General features: G+C 33.7%; 1 non-coding gene across 1 annotated transcript; it reads left to right on the top strand.

The window, feature by feature from the left end:
- The first annotated feature begins 9,079 nt into the window (after nucleotides 1–9,079).
- LOC139846237 (small nucleolar RNA R71) lies at nucleotides 9,080–9,186 on the top strand. The gene has a single exon (XR_011758965.1). It is a non-coding gene; the product is annotated as a small nucleolar RNA R71 (small nucleolar RNA).
- Nucleotides 9,187–9,391: the final 205 nt, after the last annotated feature.

Raw genomic sequence — 9,391 nt, 5'->3', positions numbered from 1 at the left:
AGAGCACTAGATTCTAATACAACTACTACGTTACTAGTATTTTTAATAGTAACCAAGTGTTTAAGTTAAAAATTTTAAAAATCCGAAAGAATTTAACCCCTTCTCACACTTAAGATCTTGCAATGCCCTCATTTGCAAGAAATCAGTAACAATTTAAATTATTGAGGGTGATTAGCGTAGAAAAATGATTAAATTTTACCAAAGTTTCCAAACATATTGGCGTTTGTTTGCTGAATGATAAATGGTGCATATCATTTGTTCATTCTGTCTGTTGGTACATCACATTTGTTTTTCGTTTTGTCGTCAAAATTAATAGCTTTTGCTGAACTTAATGCCAGTCTTTGAAAATGCGCTGTTTTACCCTGTTTTGTACATGAGATAAACTACAAACACATATATACATATTTTTGAAGTTGGGTTTTCACACCACATTCAAAAATTATTAAAATCTAATAAAGTTAGAAAATTATTAAAGCTATTATAATAATAAAATAAGAAATAAGAAATAAGAAAATTAAGAATTAGTAACATTACAATAAAATAAACAAAAATAAAAAATTATGGATGAGGAGGATGGTTCCAGTATGGGTCCCAAGCGTATCCATAGATGCTGTAAAATGCTTGGGCAGGGTCATATGTAGGATATGGTGGTCGGCTCTCTAAAGTCCAAGGAGCAAATTCGGGCATAACGGTAGGAATGTAGTTTCTACCTACGTGTGTACAATGACTTATGATTTGGCTTTGATGATACTGCCAATCTTGAAATGCTTTTTGTCTAGCCATTTCATACTCGTGTCGAGACATAAAAATTTGCATTTCCGTCATTGGATTACCCCCTCCCGGTTGACCTTGCTGTTGATCTCTCTCAACCTGTGGATGCCTGCCATCATAACGTGCTGCCGCGTTGGTTTGTTTCTTTAAGACCTTAGCACCATGATAAACACGCAAATCTATTCTATCGCGGGGTTCTGGTTCTGCCATTAATAATCCCCCCCGACTTCTATCCACACCGAGATATTCAGCAATTAAAGTAATAAATATACCACCTCCTATTATGCTACCACGCCTCATACCCCTAACCATAGTCAATAAATAATAACCCACACAAAAAGATATACTTACAGCGCTCTGTGGGTCTCGAATACGCATGTGGTAAAACAAATCCTGTTCATTTACCTTTTCCTTATTCTTACCTCGTTGTGTAATCGAATTGGCTAAAAAGCTATGGATTACTCTTAATTCAGCTCTATCAATATCAAGATAAGAGTATAATCCCCCCTGGAATCGGCGATGGCTAGTCATCCTACTCCATACGTCATTCGTATCAAAATTCTCATCCACCCTCCTACCATAAACTATTAACCTCTGACAATCATAAGATGCTAGCTCCTCGAGCGTATATATATGTAAAGCCCGAGCTATATCTAGTAAAGACATATGGCGCATCTCCCCTCCTAATAAAAATCTAAGAAAACTACGATCGGTTAAAGTATCTACCCGATCATTTATTTCAAAAGTATATAATAACTCTATACACCATTCTCTATACACAGGTCTACGCATGTTGAATAAACGTACCCAATTACTAAAAGTAGAATTACCATACCTTTGAGTAAGTAATTCCCTGATTGGCTCGGCCAATTCCACTACCTCTAATGGTTCCCAATCTATAACTCTGGGTACCTCAACATTATTAGACACAAGGTTGTGCAGGTTCTTTTGATATTTTGGATAGTCTATCCAATATCTATCAAATCTCAAATTCGGATGTAAATCTGCCTCATGAATGTTTGAATATGAAACAATTGGGTGAGGCATATCTTGTCGGTATTGGTTATTAATTTCCTGTTGATCTGCATCTTCCGGAGGAGCATTGCGAGCCTGGGATGAAGATTCACCCCTTTCAGTCTGCAAAATAAACACAATTTTTGTGCATCCAAATATGCATTAGTTTTAGCAAAATCATAAATCTAAACAATTACAATGACATGTTTAATCCATATTAAACTCTATACACATTTTCAAAATATTAACAATTCTACACTTTTACAAATATACTTTTACAAAAATGTATACAAAGTTCCTTCGCATTTATCTTTTAAAACATGTCAAAAACAATCATTATAACAATTAAATAAGTTCCTCATGGCATTCATATCAATTAAATCAAGTTCATGCAATTTTGGTTCAAAAAGTCCACTTTAATCTTCATAAATCATGTTTAGGATCAAAGTTTTGATCATTTAGCAACCTAAACATGTTACACTACTCAAATTAGCATAAACTAACAACAAAATTCGGCCATAACCTGTTTATATCAAAAAGTCCTAATTTTGCTCAAGAACACAAACCCTAGATTATTTAAAAATTGAAGTTCAAAGCTTCGAATCATGTTAAATAGCATCAATCTAGGTTATACAAGCATAATACACAAACAATTGAAGCATTATTACACTAGAAAGCATCAAAATTGAATTAGGCATAAAATTGTTTAAGAACACTAAAAATTCAGATTAAATGGTGTTTAGGTGTAGAAATTTACCGATTTCCTTGAGTAATTTCTTGATAATAGTCTCCTCATTGTGATTTTATGAAAGATTTGATGAAAAATGGTGAAAAATCACGAATTTGGGCAATTTTTTGTGTGTGTTTTTCGCAGAAAATGGGTGTGGGTGGTGTACAAACTGGTCTGTTCGACCAGTTATATATTTTCTTTTGGATTTTATAAGCTCCGCGAGTGCGGTGGTGGTCCCACTAAAACCTTCGCGAGTCGCGGCTATATATATATATTTTTTTATATAAAACCTTATACTAACAAAACATAAATTAAATTTAAAATTTTGTTTTTCCTTTTATTTAGGACGAGGTTGTTTCGGAACGATGTCCTAGTCCGTCCCTCGATAAAATTTTAAAATTTCGTCATTTCAAAACATTGTTTTAAAAGCAAAGATTTTTGGGTTTTTTTTAATGTTTTTGGCATACTTTAGTTCAATAAGATTAAAAATAATGATAATAAAAGTTCTCGTCCCTCCCTCGGGTAAAGCAATTTCGGTTCAACGACCTAGTCTTCAACTCACGACGAATTTTAAAAATCATATTTTTAACTTAGTAAAATAAAGTAAATTTTTGTTTTTAAATTTACACCATACTTAAATTTAAAATGCATAAAATTAAAAATTCATATTAAAAATTCACACCAAACTTAAATTATATTTTTCTTTTCATACAAATTTATATTAAAAATATTAATTTTTCAAATATTTACAATTTTAAATATATATTAATTTTAACAAGTTTACAATATTATTTTAATATTAATTTTAAAAACAAAGTAAAAATAAAATTAAAAATCTTTTTGGTCTTTTATCCCACTTTAATCAATCAAATATTATCAAAAATATACGCCCCTCTTTTCGGTAAAGTAATTTCGTTTCAAATACCTAATTTAACTCATGACGAATTTTTGAAATATTTTGGGTTGATTGATTAAAGATATTTATACCTTAAGAATAAACGGTAAATTTCGCAGTGATGTAATAAATTTTTGTATGATATCAATAATTTTGGTCGCAAGACCTAATTTTACCGAATACCAATTTAATACTTTATAGCGAACAAATTAGCGTTTATTATCAAAAGGTTAAAAATAAAAATAAAAATAAAAATAAAAACTGTACAAACTTACCTGTGAGATAGTATTCTTAGTGATATGCTCTAGCCCACTCATAAGATAGTCGGACTAATTGATTTTCCATAGCTACATAGGCGTAACCTCGAGCATTCAGTGTTTTTTCTTCTAAACATACGAACGGTCCATCTCTGCATAGAGTAACAAATTCGGTATTTGAATAGGTTTGATTATTTGAACATTTACCTTCGTGTGACCATTTTCCGCATTTGTGACATCTTTCAAGGTGTCATGCTCTTCTTTTCGCTGCGGATTTTGATTTTCCTTTACCAAACTGTAACTTATTATCTTCGCATCTGGATTCTTTTCTTACTCCGTCCAATTTACCTCTGATTAATGATACTATTTCACTTGGAAGTGTGTCATTATTACGTTTAGTGATCAAAGCATGTAGCATTAGACCATGGTTTAATTCACAGGAAGTCTTCATCTCGTAAAACCTAAAAAAAATAAAAATTCAGAATGGGGGGAGAAGACTAGTTCTTTAGGGTCTGCTACGGAAAGACCATTCGGATTCCATTTTCGAGAACTACACGAAAACAGAACATCTAACTCTAACAGAAATACATATTATCCTTTAAAGACTTGATTCTCCCCACACTTAGTTAGCTGTGGTATCGAAATTGTGATTAACTTCGTTGTCAACTTCCATTGGACTATCTATGTAATGTTTAACTCTGTGACCATTAACCTTAAATTCAATCCCATTTGAATTTATTAATTCTACTGTTCCGTATGGGAAAACTCTTTTTACTATGAATGGTCCAGACCATCTTGATTTGAATTTTCCAGGAAATAGCTTGAATCGTGAATTGAAAAGAAGAACTCTGTCTCCTTCTTTAAATTCTTTTGAACTTCTGATTCTTTTATCATGCCATTTCTTCGTTCTTTCCTTATAGATTAACGAATTTTCGTATGCTTCATGTCTTAATACTTCTAATTCGTTTAGTTGACTTAATCGTAGACGTCCAGCTTCATGTAAATTAAGATTACATGTCTTTAAAGCCCAAAATGCTTTATGTTCAATTTCTACTGGAAGATGACATGCTTTTCTATAAATGAGTTTAAAAGGTGTGGTTCCAATTGGAGTTTTGTAGGCTGTTCTAAAAGCCCAGAGTGCATCCTCCAATTTTATGGACCATTCCTTCGGATTTGATCCTACGGTTTTCTCTAGAATACGTTTTAAAGCTCGGTTGGTATTTTCAACTTGTCCACTTGTCTGTGGATGATATGCGGTGGATATTTTATGAGTTACTCCATATCTTTTGAGAACTTTCTTAAGTTGGTTATTACAGAAACGAGTTCCCCGATCACTTATTAAAGCTTTCGGTGTTCCAAACCTTGCAAAAAGACATTTTAAAAATTTGACTACAACTCGTGCATCTCTAGTTGGGAGAGCTTGTGCTTCCACCCATTTAGATACATAATCAATGGCTACGAGAATGTAGAGATTATTATGAGATTTTGGAAATGGACCCATAAAGTCAATACCCCAAATGTCAAATACTTCACATACTTGAATGACATTTTGTGGCATTTCATCACGTTGACTTATATTTTCGGCCCTTTGACAAGAATCACAGGATTTGCAAAGAAAGCGTGCGTCTTTGTAAATTGTAGGCCAATAGAATCCAGCATCATAAACTTTTCTTGCTGTGAGTTGAGGCCCATAATGCCCTCCTGTTGGTCTTGTGTGACAATGGTTTAAAATTTTACTAGCTTCATCTTCGAATACACATCAGCGTATTATTCCATCTGGACAACTTTTAAACAAATGTGGATCTTCCCAGAAATAGTGTTTTATATCACTAAAGAATTTCTTTCATTTTTGGTACGATAATCCTTTTTTAAGGAATCCACATACTAAGTAGTTTTCATAGTCTGCAAACCATGAAATTTTATTATAATCTATCTTCAATAGATATTCATCAGGAAAGTTGTCTTGTATGGCCGATTCATTTAGAACTTCTAATTCAGCATTTTCAAGACGAGAAAGATGATCAGCTGCGAGATTTTCTGCTCCCTTTTTATCTCGGATTTCAATATCGAACTCTTGTAAGAGTAAGATCCAACGGATTAATCTTGGTTTAGCATCTTGTTTCGAAAATAGGTATCTAAGAGCAGAATGGTCAGTATAGACCACCGTTTTAGCTAGAACGAGATATGATCGAAATTTGTCAAAAGCAAAGACAATAGCAAGGAGTTCTTTTTCAGTAGTTGTGTAATTTGTTTGTGCTCCTTGTAACGTTTTACTAGCATAATATATAGGTTGAAATTGTTTTTCAATCCTTTATCCTAAAACGACTCCCATTGCAAAATCACTTGCATCGCACATTAGTTCAAACGGTAGATTTCAATTTGGAGTTATCATGATCGGCGCATTAGTGAGTTTTTCTTTAAGAATATTAAAAGATTTAATGCATTCATCTGAAAAGATGAATGGAGCATCCTTTTCTAGGAGTTTATTCATAGGAGTAGCAATTTTAGAAAAATCTTTTATGAAACGTCGGTAAAAACCGGCATGCCCTAGAAAACTCCTAACTCCTCTAACATTGGTGGGATGTGGAAGTTTAGCAATTACATCTACTTTAGCTCTATCCACTTCAATTCCTTCTTTTGAAATTTTATGACCAAGAACGATGCCTTCTTTAACCATGAAATGGCATTTCTCCCAATTAAGAACTAGATTTGATTGTTCACATCTAATAAGCATTCGTTCAAGATTAACTAGACATGTTTCAAAAGTATCACCGAAAACTGAAAAGTCATCCATGAAAACTTCCATGCATTCTTCTATCATGTCATGAAAAATCGCCATCATACACCTTTGAAAGGTTGCAGGGGCGTTGCAAAGTCCAAATGGCATGCGTTTGTAAGCAAAAGTACCATAAGGGCACGTGAATGTGGTTTTCTCTTGATACTCGGGTGCTATTGAAATTTGAAAATATCCGAAAAAACCATCAAGAAAACAATAGTAACTATTTCCGGCTAATCTTTCCAACATTTGATCAATAAAAGGTAAGGGAAAGTGATATTTTCTGGTGGCGTCATTTAATTTTCTATAATCAATACAAACACGCCATCCTGTTACAGTCCTAGTAGGAATAAGCTCATTTTTCTCATTTGTAATGACAGTCATGCCACCCTTTTTAGGCACGCATTGAACTGGGCTTACCCATGGACTATCAGAGATTGGATAAATTAAACCTGCATCAAGCAGTTTAATAATTTCTTTCTTAACAACTTTTTGCATATTAGGATTTAGTCTTTTTTGATGTTGCACATATGTTTTATGACCTTCTTCCATAAGGATTTTATGTGTGCAATACGAAGGACTTATCCCTTTAATGTCATGAATCTTCCATGCAATAGCTGGTTTATGAGCTTTTAACACAGAAATAAGTTGAGATTTTTCATTTTCAGTAAGAGAAGACGATATTATTACAGGTAATTCAGATTCACCATGTAAATAAGCATATTCCAAATGGTTTGGAAGTGGCTTTAACTCTAATGTCGGCTGTTCTTCTATCAATGATTTATATCGATATCTGTCTTCTTCTTTTAGCATTTGAATTTCTTCTATTGTTGGTTCATATCCATTAGCCATAAGTGTAGCTAACATTTCAGTTTCATCAATTGGTTCAGTACCTTCTCATAAAGAACATTCTCCTATTCCTTGTAATTCTGGAAATTCTTCTAACAATTCTGCATGTGAATCTATAGTTTGAATATAATAGCATGTACAATCTGCAGATTGCAGTTGTTGCATTGCTCTATCAACTGAAAAGGTAACACTCTCGTCCTCTATACTTAGGATTAGTTTCTTACCAAACACGTCTATCATTGCTTTAGCCGTGTTTAAGAATGGTCTTCCTAATATGAGAGGAACTTGAGAATCTTCTTCCATGTCCAGAACAACAAAATCTACTGGAAATACTAAAGTACCAACTTTAACTAGCATGTTCTCTATTATCCCTCTGAGATATTTTACTGATCTATCGGCTAGTTGTATACTTATTCTTGTTGGTTTCAATTCTCCAAGGTCTAGTTTAGCGTATAGTGAATACGACATTAAATTTATACTAGCACCTAAGTCTGCCAATGCTTCTATTGAACTAAGACTACCCAGAAAACATGGAATTGTGAAACTTCCTGGATCTGATAATTTTTCTGGTATTTTATTCAACAGCACTGTAGAACAATTAGCATTCATAGTAACAGCCGAGAGTTCTTCCATTTTCTTTCTATTTGTGATTAGATCTTTCAGAAATTTAGCATATCTAGGCATTCCTGAAATCACATCAATGAAAGGAAGATTTACATTTATCTGTTTAAACATATCCAAGAATTTGGATTGCTCGGCTTCAAGTCTCTCTTTTCTCATTTTACTCGGGTAAGGAAGTGGTGGTTGGTATGGTTTAACATAAGGTTTAGCCTTAACTGTGTTATCCTCATTAACCTTTTCAACTACCGGTTCTTTTTCCTTATCTTGCTCAGATTGTGGTTCTTGTAGAGTAGGAATAGCTTCATTAGAAATTACAGGTATTTCAGGTGGTTTAAGTGTAATACCACTTCTTGTGGTAATGGCTTTAGCTGTTTCATTCCGGGGGTTAGCATTTGTATCACTAGGTAAACTTCTCCGTTTTCTTTCACCTATTAACCTTGCTAGGTTACTTACTTCTTGTTCCAAATTTTGAATAGAAGCTTGTTGATTTCTAAATGCTTGAGCATTTTGTTCATTGGTTTGTTTCTGATATGTGAAAAACTGCGTTTGAGATTCAACTAGCTTCGTCATCATATCTTCTAAATTTGGCTTTTATCATCGGTTTGTGGTGGTTTGTTTTGAAAATTAGGTCTTTGCTGATTGTAAGTATTATTGGATACTTGTTGATTGCTAGGACCTTGTGATTGTTGTATGGAACATTTCGGTTATAATTCTGGTTTTGATTGTAGTTTGGTCTTGGCGGTTGATAATTATTCTGATAATTATTTCCAGGCCTTTGGTTTATGTATGAAACATTCTCTCTTTGTTCCATTGTTAATTCAATACTGAGACAATCTTTTGTCAAATGTGGTCCTCCACACTGCTCGTAACTAATTCGTATTGAGTGAATATCCTTAGTCATCTTTTCCATTCGTCTCTCGACATCATCTATCTTTGCGGAAATGGAATCTAAGTCATGGCTAGAATCGGCTCTAGCTGCTTTAGATGATCTAACGATATCTTTTTCTTGGTGCCACTCATGTGAGTGGGAAGCAGTGTTATCAATAATTTTATAAGCATCAGTTTCTGTTTTCTTCATAATGGAACCACCAGCTGCTATATATATGTCTTTCCTTGTAGTGATGTCGCATCCTTGGTAGAATATTTGTACTATTTGACAGGTGTCTAAACCATGTTGCGGACATCCTCTCAATAACTTTCTAAATCTGGTCCACGCTTCATATAGAGTTTCATTTGGCTTCTGTGTGAACGTAACAATTTCTCCTTGAAGTCTTACGACTTTAGATGCCGAAAAGAATTGTTTAAGAAATTTTTCAACTAAAGCGTCCCATGTATCAATCGCCCCTTCAGGTAACAATTCCAACCAATCTTTGGCTTCTCCCTTTAAAGTCCAGGGAAATAACATGAGATATATCTGTTCATCCTCCACTTCTCTTATTTTAAATAGAGTGCAGATCCTATTAAAGGTACGAAGATGT

Source organism: Rutidosis leptorrhynchoides, chromosome 4 (genome assembly GCF_046630445.1).
Source record: "Rutidosis leptorrhynchoides isolate AG116_Rl617_1_P2 chromosome 4, CSIRO_AGI_Rlap_v1, whole genome shotgun sequence".
NCBI lineage: Eukaryota > Viridiplantae > Streptophyta > Magnoliopsida > Asterales > Asteraceae > Rutidosis > Rutidosis leptorrhynchoides.
The sequence above is the reverse complement of the archived record's forward strand: the minus strand, read 5'-3'. Positions and strand labels throughout refer to the sequence as shown.